The sequence below is a fragment of the Nicotiana attenuata genome, chromosome 6 (genome assembly GCF_001879085.1).
Source record: "Nicotiana attenuata strain UT chromosome 6, NIATTr2, whole genome shotgun sequence".
Lineage (NCBI taxonomy): Eukaryota > Viridiplantae > Streptophyta > Magnoliopsida > Solanales > Solanaceae > Nicotiana > Nicotiana attenuata.
The window spans coordinates 89,570,727-89,594,758 of NC_031994.1; the positions used below are offsets into that span (position 1 = coordinate 89,570,727).

At 41.2% G+C, this 24,032-nt stretch overlaps 1 long non-coding RNA gene and 1 pseudogene across 4 annotated transcripts; both read left to right on the top strand.

Annotated features, from left to right (window-relative positions):
- LOC109228368 lies at positions 11,939-15,093 on the top strand (annotated as a pseudogene).
- LOC109227414 lies at positions 15,656-18,245 on the top strand. Of its 4 annotated transcripts, none has more exons than XR_002068295.1 (5): positions 15,656-15,740; positions 16,340-16,434; positions 17,456-17,565; positions 17,662-17,733; positions 18,205-18,245. It is a non-coding gene; the product is annotated as an uncharacterized LOC109227414 (long non-coding RNA). The 4 variants fall into 4 exon arrangements; XR_002068294.1 differs by having other exon boundaries at positions 17,662-18,099; positions 18,205-18,242; XR_002068296.1 differs by lacking the exon at positions 18,205-18,245 and adding an exon at positions 18,004-18,158.

A 24,032-nucleotide genomic window follows, 5' to 3' on the forward strand; every position in this document is an offset into this window, starting at 1 on the left:
AGGGATGACGGTGGTGCCCAATGACAACAATGAGCTTATTCCCACTCGAACCATCACTGGGTGGAGAGTTTGCATGGACTACCGGAAACTCAACAAGGTGACCCGCAAGGATCATTTCCCCTTGCCATTCCTCGACCAAATGCTTGATCGTCTCGCGGGGAGAGCATTCTATTGTTTCTTGTATGGGTACTCGGGCTACAATCAAATTTTAATTGCCCCGGAGGACCAAGAGAAGACTACTTTTACATGACCATATGGTACCTTTGCTTTCTCCCGGATGCCATTCGGATTATGCAATGCTTCGGCGACCTTCTAACATTGCATGATGGCTATTTTCACCGATATGGTAGATGACATATTGGAGGTCCTTATGGACGACTTTAGTGTGGTTGGTGACTCTTTTGATGAATGCTTGGTGAATTTGGATAAAGTCTTGGCTCGTTGTGAAGAAACTAACCTCGTTCTCAATTGGAAAAAATGCCATTTTATGGTCGAAGAAGGTATAGTGTTGGGCCACAAGATTTCAAAACATGGGATAGAGGTAGATAAGGAGAAAATTGAGGTGATTTCAAGGCTCCCTCCCCCTACTTCTGTCAAAGGGGTGAGAAGTTTTCTTGGGCATGCCGGGTTCTACCGGCGGTTTATCAAAGACTTCTCTAAGGTCGTGAATCCACTGTGCATGCTACTAGAGAAAGATGCCAAGTTTGTTTTTGATGAAAAGTGTATGGAGGCCTTTGAACTTTTAAAACACAAGTTGACCACTACCCCTATCATAACCGCACCTAATTGGAGTTTGCCCTTTGAACTAATGTGTGATGCTAGTGATGTTGCAGTGGGGGCGGTGTTGGGTCAGCGGGTTAACAAAATGTTCCATCCCGTGTATTATGCAAGTAAGACTATGAATGAAGCTCAACGGAATTACACGGTGACGGAGAAGGAGTTATTGGCCATTGTATTTGCCATGGAGAAATTTCGGCCCTATCTTATGGGAGCCAAGGTGATTGTGCACACGGACCATGCCGCCCTTTGATATTTGATGACCAAAAAGGATTCCAAAGCAAGATTGATGAGATGGGTGTTACTTCTTCAAGAATTTAACTTAGAAATAGCGGACCGGAAGGGAAGTGAGAACCAGTTGCGGACCATTTGTCCCGATTAGAGGAAGAAGGGAGGCCATGTAACGGTCTTGAGATAAATGATGCATTCCCCGACGAGCAACTTCTTGCTGTGTCAATGTGTGACTTGCCATGGTTCGCAGACATCGCCAACTTCATTGTGACCGGAATTGTCCCGTGTGAGCTCTCTTCCAACCAAAAGAAGAAACTCAAACGGGATAGTTTGGATTTTTATTGGGATGATCCGTACTTGTTCAAAATTTGCACGGATGGTGTGATTAGAAGATATGTCCCGGAAGGTGAACAATTGAGCATATTGGAGGCTTGTCACTCCTCCCCCTATGGTGGCCATCATTGAGGGGTGAGGACGGCTTCAAAGATCTTGAGTTGCAGTTTCTATTGGCCAACTTTGTTTAAAGATGCTAGTGACTTGGTAAAGAGATGTGATGCATGCCAAAGGGCCGGCGGAATTTCAAAAAGGGATGAGATGCCTCTCAATACGATTCTCGAGGTGGATATTTTTGATGGTTGGGGCATCGATTTCATGGGTCCGTTCGTGAGCTCTTGTGGGAACACTTATATTCTTGTGGCGGTGGACTACGTCTCAAAGTGGGTGGAAGCCGTGGCTTTACCCAACAATGAAGCCTATAGTGTTGTGGCCTTCTTGAAAAAAGAGTATCTTCACAAGGTTTGGTACCCCTCGTGCTATCATTAGTGATGGGGGTCTCACTTTTGCAACAAGGCTTTCGACTCATTGCTTGCTAAGTATGGAGTAAATCACAAAGTGACCACCCCCTATCATCCTCGAGCTAGTGGTCAAGTGGAAGTGTCCAACCGAGAAATAAAGAGTATCTTGTCCAAGACGGTAAATGCTAATAGGACCGATTGGTCGAAAAAGTTGGATGACGCTTTATGGGCTTACCGGACGGCTTACAAGACCCCAATTGGTATGTCCCCGTACCGGTTGGTGTTTGGGAAAGCTTGCCATCTTCCGGTAGAATTGGAGCACAAAGCTATGTGGGCCTTGAGAAAGTTGAACTTGGAATGGGATGTTGCGGCGAATCTCCTTGTTGAGCAACTTAATGAGCTTGATGAGTTTAGATTTCATGCCTACTCCAGCTCGTCCTTGTATAAGGACAAGATGAAGTAGTCTTCATGACAAAGTATAGCTCGGGGAAAGGAATTCAAGGTTGGTGATATGGTTCTTCTTTTCAACTCCCGGTTGAGGTTATTTCCGGGAAAGCTCAAGTCAAAGTGGAGTGGGCCATTTGAAGTTGTATGTGCGACTCCGTTTGGTGCTCTTGATCTAAAGAACAAGAATGGTGAAGTTTTCCGGGTCAATGGACATCGTGTCAAGCATTATTTGGGAAAGTTTGATGACAGCCACGTGGTGGCACTCATTCATTTGAAGTGATGTGATGGTAACATGCGTCGTGCCGCGATGTTAAATCAGGCGCTTCTTGGGAGGCAACCCATGTCTTTTTCTTTGTCTTTGATTTTCTTAGTAGTTTAGGATTTTTGAGCTAATTGTTTGTGAGATGTTGCAGGGATTGTGTTGAGGCAGTGCAAAACAAAGAAAAAACACTGGTAGTCTCTGAAGTAGCCAGTGCGGACCGAGGTGCACTTTTGTGCGGTCCGCGCTGGCATGTCACTAATTGCATGCTCTCTGAAGTTTTCCACCGCGGCCGCATCCATGTTTGTGCGGTCCGCGGTGGACCTTCGCGTCCGCGGTGCACTCCAACGCGGCCGCGCTAGGTTGCCTTCTGAAACTTCACATTTTGAAATCCAGCGCGGACCGCGGTCATTTTTGTGCGGCCGCGCTGGTAGGTGAGTGTGGGCCCCCCAGTTTTTCTATAAATAGGGCCCTAGGGCTTCATTTTACCCTTTTCGCACTTTGAACACTCACAGCTATAGATCACTGTTCATCCCCTCTAAGACTACTTTTCTGACTTCTTTGATTATTTGCGCTCACTCCTCATAATCTTGGTAACATTTCCCTCACTTGTGATTAATTAAATTTCTTAATTTCATTTTTTTTATAGCTTGTTCAGTAGTTTAGCTTCTTCTTTTTATTTAACTGTTAGTTTTGGTTAGTTTAAAACTAGGGTAATTCACCAAATATGCTTGATTAATGGGCAAACTGAGTAGGGACAAAGTAGGTGTAATAACTTGAACAAGAATGGCAAAATATTCACCCCTAACTTAGTACCCGTAAACCCTAGTTCAGCGCGGTCCGCGGTCATTTTTGCGCGACCGCGCTGCCCCAACGCGGTCCGCGTTACAATTTTGTGCGGACCGTGGTGCTTTTGTGACTGAAAGGTAATTGTCTCCAGCGTGGCCGCATTCATATTTGTGCGGTCCGCGCTGGCCCACCACGGTCGCGTTACATTTTTGTGCGGACCACGGTGGGAGATTCAGAGAGGGTGTATTTTGGGCCTTTTCCCAGCACGGACCGCGGTCAAGTTTGTGCGATCCGCGGTGCCTCTAACACGGCCGCGGTCAAGATTGTGCGGTCCACATTGCTAGGTTCTGCAAACTGTTTCTGCTGTTGTGTACTGATATTGTCTCTGCAATTTATTTTGATTCACTTATTTCACTGCATGTGCTTAAACTAACAATGTTAGATGCTTATTTTTGCAGACAATGGTTAAACAACGGGGAGCCAAACAGTCACAACAGCCCGGGAGAGGTGGTTCCTCCCGAGGGGGCAAAGGAAAGCGAATTGCAAAACTCACTCCCCAGGCTCGGGAGAGCATTAAAAAGACCCGCAAATTGATAAAGGTTGCTCATAGGGCTGCATCACATTCGTTGGGGAGTGAGTATGTGCCCTCCAAAGATATCTCCTCCGATACAGTCCCGACCCATATAACTGACCCCCTTCACCTAGCTGACACCCTTTCACCACCATCACCCACTTCCAAAAGACCAGTGACTGTAGTCTCAGATTCTTCTGACGAGTCCGCAGCTGGTAGTGAGCAATACTCCACCTCCCCCACAGCTTCATTATCTGGGGAGAGTACAGGTCAGGATGAGGGAGGTGAACCTCAGGTTGGGGGGATTGAGAGAACTAGGAAGCCGGTAGTCTGGGAGGATCGGTTTGTCAGTCAAGTGGCCTTCCATAAGTTCAGGGAATGGTGGCCGTTGAGGAAGTTGATACCAGAGAGAACTTTTATTGACACTGACCTTTTACCCCACAACCCGAACGTGCAGAGACAATTCACAACAAGATGGGGCTGGGAGTTCTTCATGGAGAGCTGCATAGATGCTACCGAGCACATGGTTAGGGAGTTCTACTCCAATGTGGCTCATATAGTCAAGGATACCAAGGTGACCAAAGTTAGAAACAAAACAGTGTTGTTTGATGGGAGATCGTTAAATGAATATTTGGGGTTCCGTGATGAAGACGAGTCCCTTTATTTGGCAAAGTTGGCAATGGGAGAGGAAGTCCGCCCGTGGTTGGCCCAGTATTTGGCAATCCCGGGCACTGTGCCAGTGTGGTTACAAGCGGGAAAGAAGATATTCAGGAAGACATTCAGTTTTGAGGCTCGAGGGTGGTTGACCTTTGTATGCAGTCGGCTTGACCCTTCTACTCATGACCAGACGATTCCACTTACCCGAGCAGTTCTGGTTGCATCTATCATGGCTGGGTACCTGATCAACGTGGGCAATGTGATGTCCCGTGTGATCTCTGCGGTAGGGCAAGAGCATGACAGGAATTATCCTTTTCCAAACACCCTATCGATGTATTTCCGGGATCTAGAGGTGGAGATGAGGAGATATGATGTCAAGACAAAGCCGGTAGCTCCTTACTCTTGCTACAGCATGCAGGGTCCGGACAACCCTAAATCCAAGAACTACAAGCCACCTTCCTCTGCCCCAACTGGCCAGTCTGAGGAGCCAGTTGCGGTAGAGCCTTCTGCCAAGCCTTCTACCACACCTGCTGCCACAGTTGCAGATTTGCCTCCAGGACCTTCTTCTTCTGCTGGTCCCAGTACTTCAGCAGGCCCGAGCGTGCCATCTTCCAAGACTCATCCATTCACTGCCTATCAGCTGAGTCAGTCTTTTGCTAGCCTGAACAACTGGATGTCAGATGCGACATCCAAGTTGTCCACTTTTTCTACCACTATTCAGGCCCAGGCAGCACCTCAGCTAGCTCAGATTCCTCGGTCCATTGAGGATACCTTGAAGAAGCTCCTGGAAAACCAGGAAAAGATTCTGAAGACTCAGGCTACCCTATCTGCAGCAGTGGAGTCACATGGCAAGGCTCTGAAGGAGCTTGCCAAGGAGCACAGGAAGATGCGGAGGTCACGGGCTTCCAAAGAGTATGTGAAGGAGATGCGGAGAGATATGGACAAGCTACTGGCAGATCAGATGCCCTTAGACTTGTTATTTGGGGATCCAGCCCCTCCAGCAGCAGCACCAGTGCCACAGCTAGAGTAGGAGCAGGTACCCAGGCAGCCTCGGAAGAAGAGGAAGCTTCCCAGCACAGCAGATGCGGTTATTGAGGTGGCAGTCCCACAGGAGGCCTCCTCCACTTTGCCTCAGGATGCACCTGTCATACAGCCGGTCCAGGAGCAGGCTCCAGTCCCAGCAGTTGAGCAGCAGGAGGCCGGGAGCCAGTCTGAGGCTCCCGCACATACGGAGGACTTGGGGACCACAGATGACCCCATGCAGACGGACCTGGCTTAGGGAGCCCCTATATCCTTTGCTATGACTTTTTGTTTGATGCTTATTTTGGTAGTTGGCATTGGGGACAATGCCAGCTCTTATTCGTGGGGGTGCGCCCTACCTTTTTGATTGACTATCTGGATGACTGTACATATTTGACTCAGTTTTTATTCCTTTTAGTTGATTTGCTATTTGGTATGTAAATAAATTTACATTCAGTACTTTTTATTTTCTATTTTGGTTTGTATATAAAGTTAAGTTACATCTTGTATATATTCATCCCTCGTTTGTATATTCTAACTCCCTATTGTAAATATTCATTCTATTTTCTTTTTTCGCAAAAAATTTTTCGTTTTTAGCTTTATAGTTAGGCTCGTAGCCTCTTGTTTTGTTTTTGACGCTTCCAATAAGCCCTTGGTTTTCTTAAGGCCACGGTTCTTTCCAAGGGTGGAATATTGTGTGAACCGGGTGGCTCTTCCCGATGATGGATGGAGTGACTACCTTCTTAAGGGTTTGAGTCCGTTTCTTTGATTTTTCTTTTGTTTTTGATAGTTGTAGTTAAGGGTACCTCAAGCAAAGCTTCACTTGGGCCTAGCACATTTGCCTTTGATCCCATGGTCAAAGACATAATGTTGTGTTTAGGATGGTGAAAGTCGTGGCCTTGAGACTCTTGCGTTGACCAAACAATCATCATGTGGTCTTTTCGGACCATTGTGTGCTTGAATCGTAACTAAGGTCGTTGTGGGCCCTCGACTCGATGTTTTTAGCAATCCCTTAGCGTGTGTGGTGAGGAATCTAATTGTGAGTCCAAGTCCCGAGCCAATGGTCTAGAACTTGCCCTGAATGTTTGTTGAGGCGAAATCCTAGGTGAAATTTGACTTGAGAAGTGATTATAGGCTCTCCTTGATCCGAATGTTTAGTTGAACAATTCCATAGCCTACCAAAAAGATGATCCCTAGTTAACCCTTTCGAGCCTTAAACCTTTTCTTTCAAGAGCCAATGCTACAAGCCTATACCCATTCTAAATGATTACCCTCTCTTGGCACCCAAATCTCCCCTTGAGTAATGGCAAATGTCTAAGTTTGGGGGGGAGAGACAAGAAAGGAAACAAAATGGTAGAAAGGTACAAAAGCAAAAGAAAAAGGAAGGCAATGAAAAAGCAAGAAAAGAAAAAGACAAAAAGAAAGTTCAAAGTGAACAAGAATAAAAAGTGAGTCAAAGGAAACAAAAGTGAAAAGAAAAAGGTGTGGAAAAAGTAGAAAAGGAGAAATATTTTGAATTGCATAAGAAAGAGTGACAATGTGTCTCTCTAACCCCTTGTAAAGAAGTGAAATACTCAAAAGAGTCAAAAGAGTTGTGCCATAATGAATCAAAAGAAGTGCTTAAGGGAAGATTGAACCCATTTGAATAAAAACATGTCCTACCCTTACCCAAAAGCCTTCATAATGACTCCACAAAAGCCCTATAGGATTTTGAGTTGAAGGAAAGCTACATTAGTGGATACTTACATAAGGGGCAAGCATATGGTACCTAATGCCGGACTTGTGACCTTCTTCTGGAGAGAGATGAGTGAAACTCCATCATCCTCGATTTGTGTGTTAATACTCTAAAAGGTGAGGTTTGCTTAGGGAAAGTTGAGGACGTGTGAGTTTGGGTTCCACAATGACCAAAGTAATTGAGATAAGCTCTTTGATGAAATGTGTCAACTCTTGATGCTCTTGTGTCACACTGGATCCATGGTTCTTTTCAAAAGTTAAATGTGTCAATGACGCATTCGTATTGAGGGCAATTGTTAGTCCCAATTGATGCTTGTTGAGGCTGCCTTAGGATGGCTGGAATTATGTGGATTTTCCTCTAAGGGGTGGGTCTTATTTTGTTTACTTTAGGACAAGCAAAGGCCTAAGTTTGGGGGAGTTGATAAGTTAGGATTTTAACGTGTTTTATACCCTTACTTGCCTACGCTTTTGTTATACAATTGCTACAAAATAGTCCCAAAATGCTCACAAGTTGTACTTGATTGCAGGTTTGATCGACAAAGCGACAAAAGTCAAATATCGGCTCAGAAAGGAGTGAAACCTGCTCAAGTGTCAAAGACCAAGGAAGTTGAGGAAAAGAGGCCCTAGTGCGGACCGCGCAACTGTAAACGCGGCCGCACTAGGAGGTTCAGAGAATGGCAATATTCAAAGGGAGACTACGCGGCCGCGTTCATTTTTATGCGGTCCGCGGTCAGGCTCCGCGGCCGCGCTACACTTTTACACGGTCCGCGGAGCAGAGATTCAGAGAGCCTAATTTTGACCCCTTCCAAGCAATGCGCCCCGCGCTCATTTCTGTGCGGCCGTGCTAACTTTCACCGTGGCCGCGCTACATTATTAGGCGGTCCGCGGTCCTCGATTTCAGAGAAGAAGAAATAAAGAGTTCAAGAGCCAATGTGGCCGCGGTCATGTTTGCGCGATCCGCGCTGACCCCGCAGGGGTATTTTGTCCAATTTTTCCAGCCCAGTATAAATAGACCCTTTTTCCATTTTTAGGTTAAGTTTTGTTTTATTGAAGCCGTGGAGCTCGTGAGAACGACTAGTTTAGCCATTTTTACTCTTCAATATTGTATTTTCCTCTTAGCAATAAATTTATATGTTTACTTCTTCATCTATTTCTTTAATTTTTGCATCTAGCATGAGTAGCTAAACTCACTAGCTAGGGTTGTGGCTCAACCCTAGTGTGGGTAATTGATGGGTGTTGCCATCTAGGGTTAGACTGATATTGGGTGTTTGCTATTTGGGTTAATTATAGGTTTTATTTAAGGATTGGTGGTTGCAAACACTGATTCTAGCTTGGTGGGTTTAAACTCTTCTTGAGACTTTATCAACTCAAGCTTATCCCAAAGATCTTGGTCTGATGCCTCCTCAACATCATCTGTCTGAACTGCCCGACCCCTAAGCTGTGCTGGCAATGGGGTGCTAACCCCTAGTGGGACGAATTGTAACCAGATCAGGTACTCCTGAGTACACTCGGGCCTGCCAACGTCCTCTACTAATGTATTTTTCTTCATCCTCTTTGCATTGTTCCAGTATCGCACGTACTTGATTTCGTCAGCCGCCTTGTTGCTAAAATTCATGATGTGCCTCCGAATATTCAAAGTTGGAGGCTCCTCTTGCCTCTTGCCCAACTGTCGCATTACCCTAACGGGAGTGTACGGCCTGACACACTTAAGTCCTATCAGCATCAGGAAAGGCTGCATGAGGCATCCTACCAAGATATCATCTAAAGATAGCCAAAGGTAAGCCCACAAAACATTCCCATTTGTCCTCAAACCAAGGAACTCAATCCAAGCTGTGACGCCTACTGGGTATGTAAACTTAGGAGATTTCATCCTACGCTCGATGCACACCACCCGATCCCTCAAGGCACGGTCGATGGGACAAAGTAAGGAAGCGGTGTGCAAATGCTCCATCATCCATAATTGTAGCAAAAGGTTACTTCCCTCAAAATACCTGACACCTCCCCTAACCTCACTCAGGGCTCGGTACAACTCTGCTAAGATCATCGGCACAACGGTAACGATTTTGCGTTGCTTTTCATGAAATAGTGCCGTTACTACTGACTGCAGACGGGTGCTAATGTGCCTCTCATCTAATGGAAAAACCAATAATCCCATCAAAGCAAGGCTGAAAGCTTCGAGGCGACGTCTTTGCCAGTTTGCCTTGGTTGTGCAGAACTCATCCCAAAAGACGTCAAAACTATCCTATGGTCCAAATCTAGCAAACAAATAATCCAAGGATATCCAGGACTGCTCGAGGCATTTTAAATTCTTGTTATCTTTCAGGACCAGGTCGCTGAGGAATCTTGTCCTAGAGTGGTCTCGGGGAAGTATCATGTCCTTGCCTATATAGCTTAAACGAGTGAGACCAGACATTTCTGCCAAGGTAGGGGTCATCTCACACTCTCCAAATCTAAAGATCAGATTGACTGGATCCCAATAGGTCAGCATCGCCTCCACTAAGTCTGGGCGAGGTGTGATATCAAGAAGGGAAGTGAGGGTGCCCAATTTCTGCATTAACTCATGCTGCTCTAACAATGACAACATTTTCCACCACTTGATCAATTTCCTAGGAATTTTTACTACCATCAGCACTTTGGATCGAATCAGCGGGTCCATACCTAAATGAAGAGAACATGGTTAGCGACTCGGCACACTACATGACACCACAACATTTCCTAAGTGGACAAATGCAAGACACGATTTGGCTATATTTTGCAAAATGGCCTAAGTGGCTGAAAGTGGCTATTAATGCAAACTTGACAAAGTTGACCCCTAATGCATGAAAAATACTCCATTTAAATCCTACATGACTCCAACATCCCAACGATCATGGCCTTAAAAATTACTTTGCGGACATGGCCCATTTGAAAAAATGGCCGATATGGCCAAATGTGGCTAGGGACGCAAACACGACATGGATGGACCTTAAAGTGATATGACACCGAGTTGTAAACTCAAGATCCTAAGACATGGGTAATTGAACCACTTTTGCGAAAATAACCCTATTTTGCAAAAATGACCGATGTGGCCAAAAGTGGCTAGACATGCAAATTTGACTGGAATGAACATTAGAATTGAGAGGACACTTTATTGTAGACTCAGGGCTCTAAGACAGGAGATAACAAACTAATTTGAGAAAATACTCCTATTTTTGCAAAAACGGCCGATGTGGCCAAATATGGCTATACATGCAAGATTTGGCTACGACCCCGGAAGCCAAGAACCTAGGACCTACTAGGAAGATCGGACCCTACGTGGGTTGCCTACGTATCCCGCCCCGGAAGACAAGAATCGGGTTCGCGTAGTTCGGGAAGATGCAATAGTTTGAAACAAACTATTTTTTTTGTTTTTTTTTTATAAAAATGATGAAAAATGTAAATTCTTTTTGGATTTTCTTTTTCTCTTTGTTTTTTTTTTTTGATTTTTTGGAAAATGATGGGAAAGTGTAAAATCTTTTTGGATTTTTTTTTCTCCTTTTTTTTGAATTTTTGGAAAATAATGGAAAATGTAAAATCTTTTTGAATTTTCTTTTTCATTCTTTTTTTTTTTTGAAAACTATGAAAGAAAAATGCGAGTGGGCCCTACTTGCTTCATTTTTCACCCTTCTTTCCCAAGCATCGGTCCGCCAAATGACCTTTTTACCCTCAAATATGCAACATGTATCACATAGGATGATTAACTGTTATTTTGGGCCACGGGCCCATTTATTAAATAATTTGGATAGGCCTCCTACGACGGGACACGGTACCTGGGACCGAGCCCTGCTAGGTTTAAATGACATGATGCAAATAAGAATAACCTAAAGGCCGACTTAAGTTTGGGGTTCACTAACAAGGCAATTCGGGGGAGCGTATGGTCGATGGTGGCTGCTCAAGCTTTCCACCCACTCCATACGTCCGAACCCCCCCCCCCCCCCTTCTAAAATAAGGGTGACTCAACAAAGAGTTCGTGCACGCGACGCGTACTCCGAGATTTATTGCAGAAAAAAGACTCATGGTTATGCAAATGATGACAGTTTATAAAGCAGTAACACATAAGGGAAAACTGTAAATAAATAAGCAACTAGTAAATAATAAAACGACATAAACAAAATAAAAATCAAACAAAGCAAACAAAACACACAAAAATCTCAACCGAATATCCTAAAAAGCCAACAAGATCAAGTACTAGCTCGAACCTGCAACTCTCCAGCAGAGTCGCCAGAGATGTCACACCTCTTTTTTAAAAGAGGGGTGAAAAAAGGGGTGAAAAAAGGGGTGTGACAGCGGTTTAAAAGAAAATTAAATAGTAACTCTCGGTCAACCGGTGGGATAAGTTTGCGTTGGCTAATTGAGAGTTATTTATAGCACTTAATTTTTTTAAAGTTAAATATTAAATTATAGAGAGGGGTATTTAAGTAACTTTAACTTTAAAATTTATGAGTTCATACTTGTAATATAATATAGATATAGATTATGATAATAACACAGTAATAGATTCTGAGATATGGTCAACCATCTATTTTATTTCATTATTAAGATAGTTTAATTACTTAGAAGTATTCTGAGATATATATAAATAAAGCAGATATATGAAACTATTTCTGCTAGAAGAGAATTTTGCTGTTAATTATGGTAGTAATGCATATGGAAAATTGTAGTTACTGGTTATGTCTTCTTATACTATTTTCTTTTGTGTTACTGTTAATTGCAGAGAAAGTGGTGATTAATCTCAGTTGGAAACCAAGAAAAATCCAATATTACTTCTTGAAGCAAGGGATTAGGGGTCCTAAATACCATTTCCTCTTGGGTAATCTCAAAGAAATTGCAAGTTTCAGACTTTCAACTCAGCTCTTTCCCTTTTCCCATGACATTCTTCCTAGAGTTTTCTCATTCTACCATCACTGGAAGAAAATCTATGGTAAGTTTACATTCTATGCACTTAGGTTATGTAACAAATATTTACAAAATGAGGTCATTTATTAGATAATTATAGGTAAATTTTATGATAATTAGTATTATTAATTTCTATTATGGTAAAAATGGTAACTAAACGCTGTAACGATTTAACACGCATTAATAGTGTTAGAAAAAATCTCTACATTTTCAATACATATAACTTAAATCGATCGGCTATCACGTGTGAAACGACATACATTGAAAGTGAAAATATTTATACTTTCACCTTACAAAACTTAAATTTAATTGTATTAATTGTGTGGCAGATCTAGGATTTTTATAATATGGGTGCACCACTAAAGAAAGGAGAAAAAAAAGTATTAAATCGGAATTAATCCCTGCTCTTCTAGGTAAAATTCTAAGCATTCAACCAAGTGTACCATTTAGCCTCTTTAGAGTATATATAGGTGCCAGCAGATAATATTAGATCAATTCTAGCAAATATGTACATAAAATATCTAGTTTATCGAAGTGACCATGAGTTCACGTGCTCTATATAATAGGCTATAAATTCGCCCCTAGCTGTGTCAGTTTATATTAGCCCTCTTAAAGGAACTATAAATGTTTATTACACGCTAATGTACATTAATTTTTGGTGGTCTATAACGACTTATTAACTGCAGGTGCGATATTTCTTGTGTGGTTTGGCCCAACAGCTCGTGTCACCATCTCTGATCCAGCTCTTATTAGAGATATCTTCATACTAAAATCAGACTGCTTTGAGAAAACTGAAACACCTTCATTTGTCAAGAAGCTTGAAGGCGATGGTTTGTTGAATCTCAAAGGACAAAAATGGGCTTACCACAAAAAGATATTAACTCAAATATTTTACACACAAAATCTTAAGGCAAGTCAGTGAATACATATACAGTTTTTGTCCACTCTTTCTTTTTGAAATGAGTTTAACTATTATACACCAACATCTTTGCACTATTATGAAGTATGACTAGTTTAAAAAGGTGGTAAAAATTCATCATTTTATTACTGCATTTTTTTTTTCTTTTTCATATCTTAAACAGCTAAGATGGGGAGGAGCATGAGCGATATGTTAGCCAAATGGTCGAAAATGTCGAACGGTGGCAAGGTGGAAATTGAAGTTTCAGAATGGTTTGAGACTTTGTCAGAAGATGTTATAACACATATGGTGTTTGGAAATAGCTATGAAGATGGGAAAGCCATTTTTGAGTTGCAAGCTCGACAATTGGTTTATGCTATTGAATCTTTTCAACAAGTTTTCATCCCCGGATACAGGTATTCCTCACAAATTAAACTTACATGCACTAATAGCGTAAAATTTGGTGAAAAGAATTGAGGAAATACTAGACATTTGGTAATTTCTCCTCCGACCAGGATAAAAGATTGATGTGGCTAATCCATGCATATTGTATAGACATCTGGTCGCACAAATTACATAGTATCATAAATAGCCACCCCAGGTATTACCCAGCCCCCAGGATAGTTTATAAACAAATACAGATCTTTGGTCTAATCCTCGATACTCAGATATACCACAAGACCAATAAGTTGATTCGAAATCTCGCTATCAACCTCTTGGCCTAAAAAAAGTAATCTTTCTCGATAAAGTCGGTTGATTAGGGTAAAATTGTATCCCTTAGGAACCGTACATGTGCCTTTTGATGCTACGTAGTAATTCTGTTGCAAAATCGCAATTTTGGTATATATAACTCAAACAAAAAAGATTGTGTATATATACTATTCCCAGGTTCTTGCCTACTAAGAAGAACAGAATTTCTTGGAGATTGAATAAAGATGTGAGAAAATCTTTGATGAACCTCATTGAGCAAAGGAGAAAAAGTTTGGACTGTGATCAGATGCAATCGTCAGACGAAGATCCGAATGATTTGTTGGAAGTAATGATCAAAGCTAGCCTGAGAGAAACAAGTGATCAATATACAAACAATTCAACTTTAAATCCTTGCTCGTCTTCGATCATTCAAGTTCATGACATTGTTGAGGAATGCAAAACTATGCTTTTTGCTGGCAAATATACAACGTCCAATTTGCTAACCTGGACGACCATTTTATTGGCCATGCATCCTACGTGGCAAGAACTTGCACGTGACGAGGTCTTGAGGGACTGTGGAGCACGTGATACCCCATCTAAGGACGATATTACAAAACTTAAGACGGTGAGCATAAAGTTTTAATTACAACATCATTATTGTTTCGTACCATGAATTTTTTCATTCTCAAGGCTCGAATTTGATTAAATAACTTTGTCTTAGTTTCTAGGTGATTAATCGTATTTTTTATAGACGATTAATCTTTTAACTGATCTTATATTGTAAAATTATTTTACATTATCAGAGTATAGAGTATAGAAGTCAAACTCTTTTTTTTCTTTTAAGGAGTTCATTCGTAATTGTGGTTGAACTTTGTTATGGTTGCAGCTTGGGATGATCGTGAATGAAAGCCTCCGGCTATATCCACCTGTTGTAGCAACAATCCGACGGGCCAAAATCGACACAAAATTGGGAAGCTTGAAGTTGCCTCGAGGGACAGAGCTACTTATACCTATTGTAGCAATCCATCATGATTCAGCATTATGGGGAGATGATGTCAATGAATTTAATCCAGCAAGATTTGCTCAAGGTGTGGCTCAAGCAGCGAAAAACCCCATGGCATTCATGCCTTTCGGCTTAGGCGCCCGCCACTGCATTGGACAAAATTTAGCTGTCCTACAAGCTAAATTAGCAATAGCCATGATCTTGAAATGCTTCTCCTTTTACCTTGCTCCAACTTACCAACATGCTCCTACTGTTCTTATGTTCCTATGTCCACAATATGGAGCTCCAATTATCTTCAAGAAATTGTAGTACCAGACATAAAATTTAGCATCTAAATGCGAATACATCAAATAGTTTTCCATATTACAGATTTCCTGTTGCCTATTCAAACCCCTTTAATCTATTTTAGTTATTATCATACTTAATTATAATGTTCTATGATAACTTTTTATAATGCCCTTGATCAAATTTGCGAGACTTGTCGTGTTGTTACCTAGAACAATGACAATTAGGTTTGTGAGAATTTTGATCCAAATTTTCCAGTTATGATTCTAATCAGTAAATATATAGTGATCTTTGTTTGTGTGTGTGTGTGAAGAATGTGATACCGTTTTATTTGACTTGAAATTGTCAAAGTAATTAACAAGTTAATTAGTTTATACTTTAGTTCCAAACAGACCTAACACTAGGGCAATAGTGGAATCAGAAATGAATGTTGGTTTGATTTTTTATAACTATGTGAAAGTTAGGAGGTACGACGAATGGCATTTGTGTAAATAAAACCAAAAGTGAGGGTAAATTTCCAACTCGACTGTGATTCCACGTGTTAACTTTGGACAAATCCACCGTAAAGTTTGGCCCTTCTTTGTGAATTTTGTAAGCAAATTTTAGTTTGTTTCTCACTCTCTCACTATGCTTCTTCTTCCGTTCCTCTGCTTGGTCTACTTCTTTCACTGGTGGGTTTTGCGCTTTCTTTTTATTCACTGTTTTCTTCTGATTTCCTTTTATAATTTATGTTTTGCTTTTGATACTCGTTGGGTTTCAATAGTGACCTTCAGTGGTTATAGAAAAGTAGGAAAATCGATATCTCCTTCGCGTTTCAGTGTTTCCTCTGTTTTTTCAAAATAAAATTATGAACATCCTATCACTGCTTTATCTTATGGTTGAAAGATCATGTTCTCATTTTTTTTCCTCTGTAGTTCATTATTTTTTTCTGGTACAAGGAGAAGTATTAGTATTTGAGTAGGAACTTGAATAATTAACTGTAAGTGTGAATTCCAGATGCAGTGCAAGCAATTGATGCGTTTGCAGCTTTATGATGTGTCTTCTTTGTATTAGATGGTCTGTAACGCTGCGATAGTATCAAGTTCTCAGTTCTTTCTCTTTTCACTTTTGGATGAAGTATGATGCATAGACTTCTCTAATACATCTACCATTTTTCATCTATCCTTTTTTTTTTTTTTTTTTTTCCTGATAAGGTACCATTTATCAATTATATCTATTTTTTTCGCTCTGAGGCAATTGTTTCTTTACCTTAATAGACATTTCAATACAGATCTATATAATGCTGAGAGCACGTGATATGGAAAATCTTACCCGGAGATATATTATTTGGTTATAATGTCCTACATCTCCCTTGACATCACAACGGTGAGTATTCCTTTACCAAGGTTCCTTCATTTTGGAGTTTGTACAACTTCCTTTTTTTTATGTTCTTAGCATGATAAATTTCAAAATGTCCGTCTTTATCATAGTAAAGAGTGTTCTATCTAAAGGATTTCTGCTCACTCGCAAATCTGCCGAGGGTGAGTCCACTCCGGAGCTATATGTATTTACTATGTATTACATTCTATCTGACTATTAGTTAGAACGGATGTAATGATTTGATGGATAGGCAACTACTGTATTTTCTTTAATCAGCTTTGCTTGAAGATCCCAATTGTAAGAGACTGGCTTTTAGACTGTTAGTATAACAAATATAATGTTAGCAGCAAGTATTAGGAGATTTTTGCACTACAAATGCTCTGCTATAAAAATATAATACTCACCTTTATCAAAAATAAAACACAATAATCACTCCAAAGAGCGGGTAGGCTTGACTTTTCGATACATATGGGCATATGGCCTTGTCGTTTCTGAACATTGTGGTCGCAATTGGCATTCTATGCAGGTCTTGCAAATAAAGTCAGCACTTTTAAATTGTTTGCAATTTGAATTAGCACTTCCAACATATGCATGTTCTCTAAGATTATTGCTAAATCTTTTACCATTACTCTAATTCCTCTTTATAGACAATTTTATTGTTGATACCTAAAATATAGTACATGAGAGGTATCGTCTTGCAACTCAACAACTTAATGTAGTAATGTCTTCATCACAGAAGCTAGCTGGTTAACTAGATACTTGCACATCCTTGGTAAAATAAGATAGTTGCACACTGTTATATTACAATCCAAAGATATCAAATCTTGCACCTACTAAAATATTTGAAATTCATTCTACTCTGTCCAAAAATATAGCTTGTTGGATGTGATTTTATTTCGGTTACCTGCTTTTGCCTTATTGTCATAAAGTTCTACTAGGGATTGCTACTATCAGTCTTCTGCTCTTGTTTTATATAATATTTTGATAACTAGACAATCTATTAATCTGGTCTATTTTACAAGTAAAGATTACTAAATGAGAAGGAGGAGTGCTCATATTTTCCAAGGAGATATAGTGATCATGAATGATAAAACACAAAAATCATGCAAAATACCCGGCTATGCTGATTATGAGATGGTAATCTATCCTATCTGGTTCATTTTTATCAGTCATGTGATTTTTTAATCAGTACATTGTTCATGAACTAGGGGTCATTGATTCTTTGACTTGCAGGAGTTGCTCTTTCCTACAATGCAGCTTGGGAATTGAATTCTTTTTTCTGTTTGATGAGGAAAACTCTTCGAGGTCCATAATTTTCTGCTTGATTTTCGTAGTACATTTTTTTGCAAGTGAAGCAGTAATTGGCAATGTGTTCTGCATAATGGTTGGAGAGGGAAGGTTTATTTGCATATAATTTCCTCTGTCACTCCACTCTGTTATTAATTTGAAATTTGGCGTAGCTATTTTACAAGTATGTGACTTCTTGTTCTGCGTTATGGTGTTTTCTCCGCAGATAATTAGCGTAAATGTATTTTATGGAGTTTTCCCTGACTTCCATATGATCTGCTTTTGTAGGAGTTTGGATATCGTAATCGTGTATGAAATTAAAAATCTTCTTATAAATGGGTGCATGAGTGTACGGTGTGTATTATTGATGATAGGTGATAATAGGTAAATTAGACTATAATTAGGCCCTAAAGAACCACATTTTTGTATAGCTTTTACGGTAAAAAGTGATAATAAAATGCTCTGATTAGTGCTTTTCATGCTTTGCAGGCTATATCCAATAAAAGAAGTCTGTGGAGTACTTTTTGGATCAATTACAGAGAAAAGGAGGCCAATCATACAATATCCAGAAAGTGCACCAAGCGAAGGGACAAAACCAGATCTGAAGGCCACTCTGGCCGTTGTCCGAGTGTAACCGCGGTAGGACCGCGGCAGAACACTGCTGCAGATTCTGAAGGCCACTCTGGCCGCTGTCCGAGCGTAACCGCGGTAGGACCGCGGCAGAACACTGCTGCAGATTCTGATGGCCACTCTGGCCGCTGTCCTGGCGTAACCGCGGTAGGACCGCGGCAGGACGCGTAAACTTCAGGGACCAAAGTGCAAAACACGGGATTTTAAGCCCTAAACCCTATATTAAACGAAGGAAGCCGGCCAAGAAAAGAGTGAGGACGCACTTTGGAGCAAAAATACACGCTAGAACCATTGAGGAGCAAGAACAACTCGGAATTCTTCATCTTTTCCAGTACTTTCAATTAATCAAAACTTATGAAATTGTTTGATTACATCATGAGTGGCTAAACACCCATTGTTCTGGGGTTGTGAGTTAGCCATGAATATTGTTGTTTGATATTAGCTTGATCTTGATTATAATTCACTAATATATGGTTGTTTCTTCAATTCTGTGTTTAATTGCTTAATTGTCTGGCCAACAGTTAGGTTCTATTTACTATCTATGCTATGCTTGGGAAAGCCATGTTTAGATTAGAGAAGAATTGAAGAGAGCATAATCTTAACCCTTAGGGGGAGCGGATTTGTGGTTAGGATAGGAATATACTTAGTCACCGTGCTTAATTAAATATTGTGATCTTAATGCGTTCTTAATAGATTGATTTCATAGGAATATAGGCGTTAATCTATTAAATATCGCTTCGTCTCTGTAGGAAGGTAGAGAGGAAAACCGACGGCTGTCATCTCCGCACATTCAATCTCCTTTCACTTTCAAGTAAACCAAGCTCTGCTCTCTGTTGCAAAACAGTTTTCTCTCTCTCTCTTTTTTTTTTATTATAGATTTTGTATGATGTTCTGTTATATGAAAAAGCCAAGAAAGTTGAGAGATGCTTGTGGGTGTCTGTTTTGTGATCTATGAAAGGTGGTAAAATATATTGAAATTCTTGATGGGAAATGGGTATCTTTTTAATTTCTTGGTTTTAAATTACTAGATGTAGCGAATTTTGGATTATAAATGAAATACAACGGAGTATTTCTCTATTTGTTTTGAGTTGTATATCTAAGAGTTTCATACTACTAATTTGAATCTCGACTGATTATGGAACTTTCAGTTTTTGCTTCTCTATCTCAGTGCACATCTGTTTCTGTATCTTATAAACATTTGAATCTTGACTTTTTGAGTTTTCAGTTATTGAAAATATTTGCGTACTTAGAAATTCAAATGTTTTCGTTGTAGGGAGATTTTCTAGATGAATGAACTTCCTGGGAAATTGAATCTAATTATTTTGTTGTCACGACCCTAAACCCAGACCCGGTCGTGATGGCGCCTCTCGTGAAGACAAGGCCAGCCGACACATTTCCAATCCAGTTTTTAAGCAATTAAACAATAAGCATTACGTCTAAAGCATGATATAATCTCAGAAGTGACGATGATAATACAAAATAATTCGCGGAATACAACCCAACACAGCCCAAATCGGGGTGTCACTAGTCATGAGCATCTACTAAATCTAAATACAACTGACAAAGTCTGGAATGTACTAAGTACAAACTAATAAAATAAGGAGGGAGAAAAGCAGTGCTGTGAACGCCGGCAGCTACCTTGCTAAACTCAGATAACTCTGCCTTCAATCAGCCCGCTACCGGGTGTAGAATACCTGAATCTGCACACATGGTGCAGGGAGTAAAGTGAGTACTCCAACTCAGTGAGTAATAATCATAAATAAAGATTGAGTGATAAGAAATCACGAAAAATGCATCAACATGCTGTATAGAAGTGGTACAAAACCAGTGAGGAAGCAATGAAGTTCCAACGTGCTAAAATTGAATCCGTTCATATTCATTAATGATCCCAACGATCTCATCTAATCACACACAACCACTCTGGTGACATGACACCTCAATGTAGACTAAAGCCGTAACTTGCGCAATCCGCGCACCAATAAGAGATAATCCGAACATACTCAACTCATGATAATGACCCAAATGAAAGAGTTGTACCTCAAGCTCACCGGTACCACCACAACACAAAGCTGAGAACCCGTCTCACATCGTAGAAATAGAACACACAAATCTAACCCGCAAGGTCATATCTCCACATAACTTCGCTGCAATGCGCGATCCTATCCAAATACTGCTCCACATGAAACACCTCAAGTCACTCTGCTCGAAATTGACCACCACACGCAAATGATGTCTAGAACCAAAGCAAATCATCATGACCACAGTGAAGCAATTACATAACACTACTCAACCCAAAAGGATATAACCAATACGCCATCCGCCGAGCAATATCCAATACTCTTTCTCGCTCGACTTCCACTAAGAAACACCCAATGGAACCGCACCATCTGTGCCTATACCCAACAAATCATAACGCCTCGCAACACAGAAAAGGTAACTCATTGATCTCCCCAGATTACTAATAAGCTCAACAACAATCGAATCAACACATCCCTCAACAATACAATCCGGAGCCAACCAAGCTGACTCAAGTTAGAACACGCATCCACATTGGCCTGCCAACGAACTCCTTATCAAGGAAATCCTGAAGCTGCTCCTTCAACTCCTTTAACTTTACCGGTGCCATACGATACGGTTCCCGGCATCAAATCAATACCGAAATCAACAAACTTGCCCGGCGACATGCCCGGCCACAAGAAACACATCCGAAAAGTCCCTCACCACCGGAACTGAATCAATATGAGGAGCCTCTGCACTGACATCCATCACGAGAGCCCAAATAAGAAAGACAATCCTTCCCAGTCGTCTGCTGGGCTTCGGAATATAAAACCACCCTACTAAGGACATAATCCGTCGAACCTCGCCACTTGGTCCGTGGCATACCCGGCATAACCAACATCGCCGCCTTAGCGCAATAGCTACGAATGATACAACACTGAGACAACCAGTCCATACCCAATATCACCTCCGAAATCTAACGTACCAAGCAGCAAAAGATCCCCTCGGGTCTCCAGACCCCGATAGTCACTGAACAGTGCCGATACACACGGCCCACAACCACAACATAGCCTGAATATGAGAACTCCCAGTCTCCAACTCCATATAGCACACGAATCACATATCCGATTCCAATTCCACCGTCCGAGCACATACCACATCTCTAATATCCAGTCACTCCACGGGAGATACTGTAACCTTCTTCTGTGCCTCCAAGCGAACTCGAATACAGCAGTCGATCTAACAAGAAAGTGCCGCAATACTACCGAAGTACCATCAACTTAATCACATTGCCTTTTTCTGAAATATATACCCTCGTCAAATTACCTCCAACTAGCAATACCATCTCCTTAATCATCTGAGACCGCCCGTGCTGCCTGAGAATTTATGGCCTTCCGTTCAGAACTGAACCGCAACCTTACACACGCAAATCTCAACCTCTACACATACCGCATATACCAATCCATCCTAAAATAACATGAGAATTTCATATCCCTTCCAAGCCACAAGCAACTATGTACTCAACCAACTAAGAACTTTTCCATTGATCCCATTCTAGAAGAAAATCACTATACATCTCAAGCTCCTCACGCCAGCAGAAAATATACATCTCTAACCGCGGTAGAAATCAACAAGAACTCTCCGACTCCCTTGCACAAAAACCAAGTCTGTCAGGACTGAATCCTCCTAACTCAATCAACCTACGCAGGCTACTAAAACCCAAGAGCATTACCGCGAAATACCTGAAGAAACTCATTACCTCGTAAACACCCAAAGAACTAATCATATTCTTACCATACCGATCTGGCCTACTACCAAGCTATCCCATCTATCCGAGCTCCCTTCTGATTTACCTTCAATTGATACTCCGTCTTGCCATAACATCACATTTCCTCAACCCAACTCACCATACGAGACCCAAGCATAATACCACACAGCCTAAGGCTCATAACCCACTGAATACTCTCTTAAATATCCCTAAAAGCATCACCTTCAAAATACTTTACTCTGAAGAGACTTCCTACGAATCTAAATCCGTTACCTTTACCTTCCTGATACTGATACATAGAATCCCACAATTTATAGAAAATACCATAAGCCTTGACATCTTCCAATGAAAACTCAGTTTCCAACCACATATGCAACTTTACAATACCCAATTGTTATATGTAGAATCTTGAACACATTAGAATCATTCTCGCAAGTCATCCACTCTACTCTAACCGCAATTAGCCCGATCAAAAGAACCGAACAACCTGTGCCTCATTAGCACTCCGACCCGCAGAATGTAACCTCATTCCAATATAACCAAGCAACTTCCTGCCCCATGCACCGAGCATTCCTTACGAACAAAAACTCAAGTAATTCCCCGATTCTCATACACCCGCAAAGCATAACATAACCTTTATTGAAATTTCCTTTACTCGAGTCATAACTGACTCACAAATACACCTCGAACTGGAACCATTATAGCACATAACCGTGCGATCAACTATTCAATAGCAGACTCCCCCACTTGGCTCGAAGCCATAGATCAAGGCACACACCATAATTCATAACACATATACTTTATTGCTGCCATACTACCATAGTGAAATTTCCTCAACCCTTCATAAGCTCGTGGAACACAGACCATCTGGTACTCCATATCTTCTGCAACTCTCGCATTTCCTCACGTAACAATTAAACCCACTCTCTTAAGCGACCCGAATTAAATTTTAACACATATATTTCGCTTGTAAATGGGATCTTCTAACAGACAACATAAGGATCACACAACTCCAGAACACTTTCGCAGGAGATAACCCACTTGTTTTGCCTCAACTGGCATTTCTGTATACCTTCCACCGTCATAACCATTACGCAATCACTTGGTCTTCCTGAGTCTGAACTCATACCGTAACATGAAGTTTACTTCACTCTCAACTGGAAAACATGAAAAGATTCATCACACGCCCATAACTCGGGGCTAAAACTCGAATCAAGACGGAAATCAAGTACCTAATAGTTCATCTATCCTCCAGCAGACCCTTCTCGATACATCTCGCAGTACTAACATACTCATCACATAATCATCCAGCCGTCACTTCTACTAATAGAGACACTACCGATCATATAAGTTCAAAAACACTCGCTCACACAATCAGCACCTCGGTGCTCAAGCCATAGGCAAAAATCCGGCCTCAAGTTCTCCAGATTGGCCCAATATCAACTCATAGAGATCACATCTCGCCCCTTTGATTGGGGGAATCACAAGCCATCGATGCACATCTGACACTGAGCGCTCGTTCGCGCATACGAACGCGTGGAAGGAGTTTCAAGAGTTACTTTTCAAGCTGAATAAAGGACGCACGATAAGAATATCAAGAATGTGAAGCATTTCCTAAAGGTTCTGCAGCCTCTCGAGGATAAATACAGACGTCTCCGTACCGATCCGCGAGACTCTACTAAACCTGCTCATGACCCGTGAGACCTATGTAACCTAGGCTCTGATACCAACTTGTCACGACCCTAAACCCAGACCCGGTCGTGATGGCGCCTCTCGTGAAGACAAGGCCAGCCGACACATTTCCAATCCAGTTTTTAAGCAATTAAACAATAAGCATTACGTCTAAAGCATGATATAATCTTAGAAGTGACGATGATAATACAAAACAATTCGCGGAATACAACCCAACACAACCCAAACT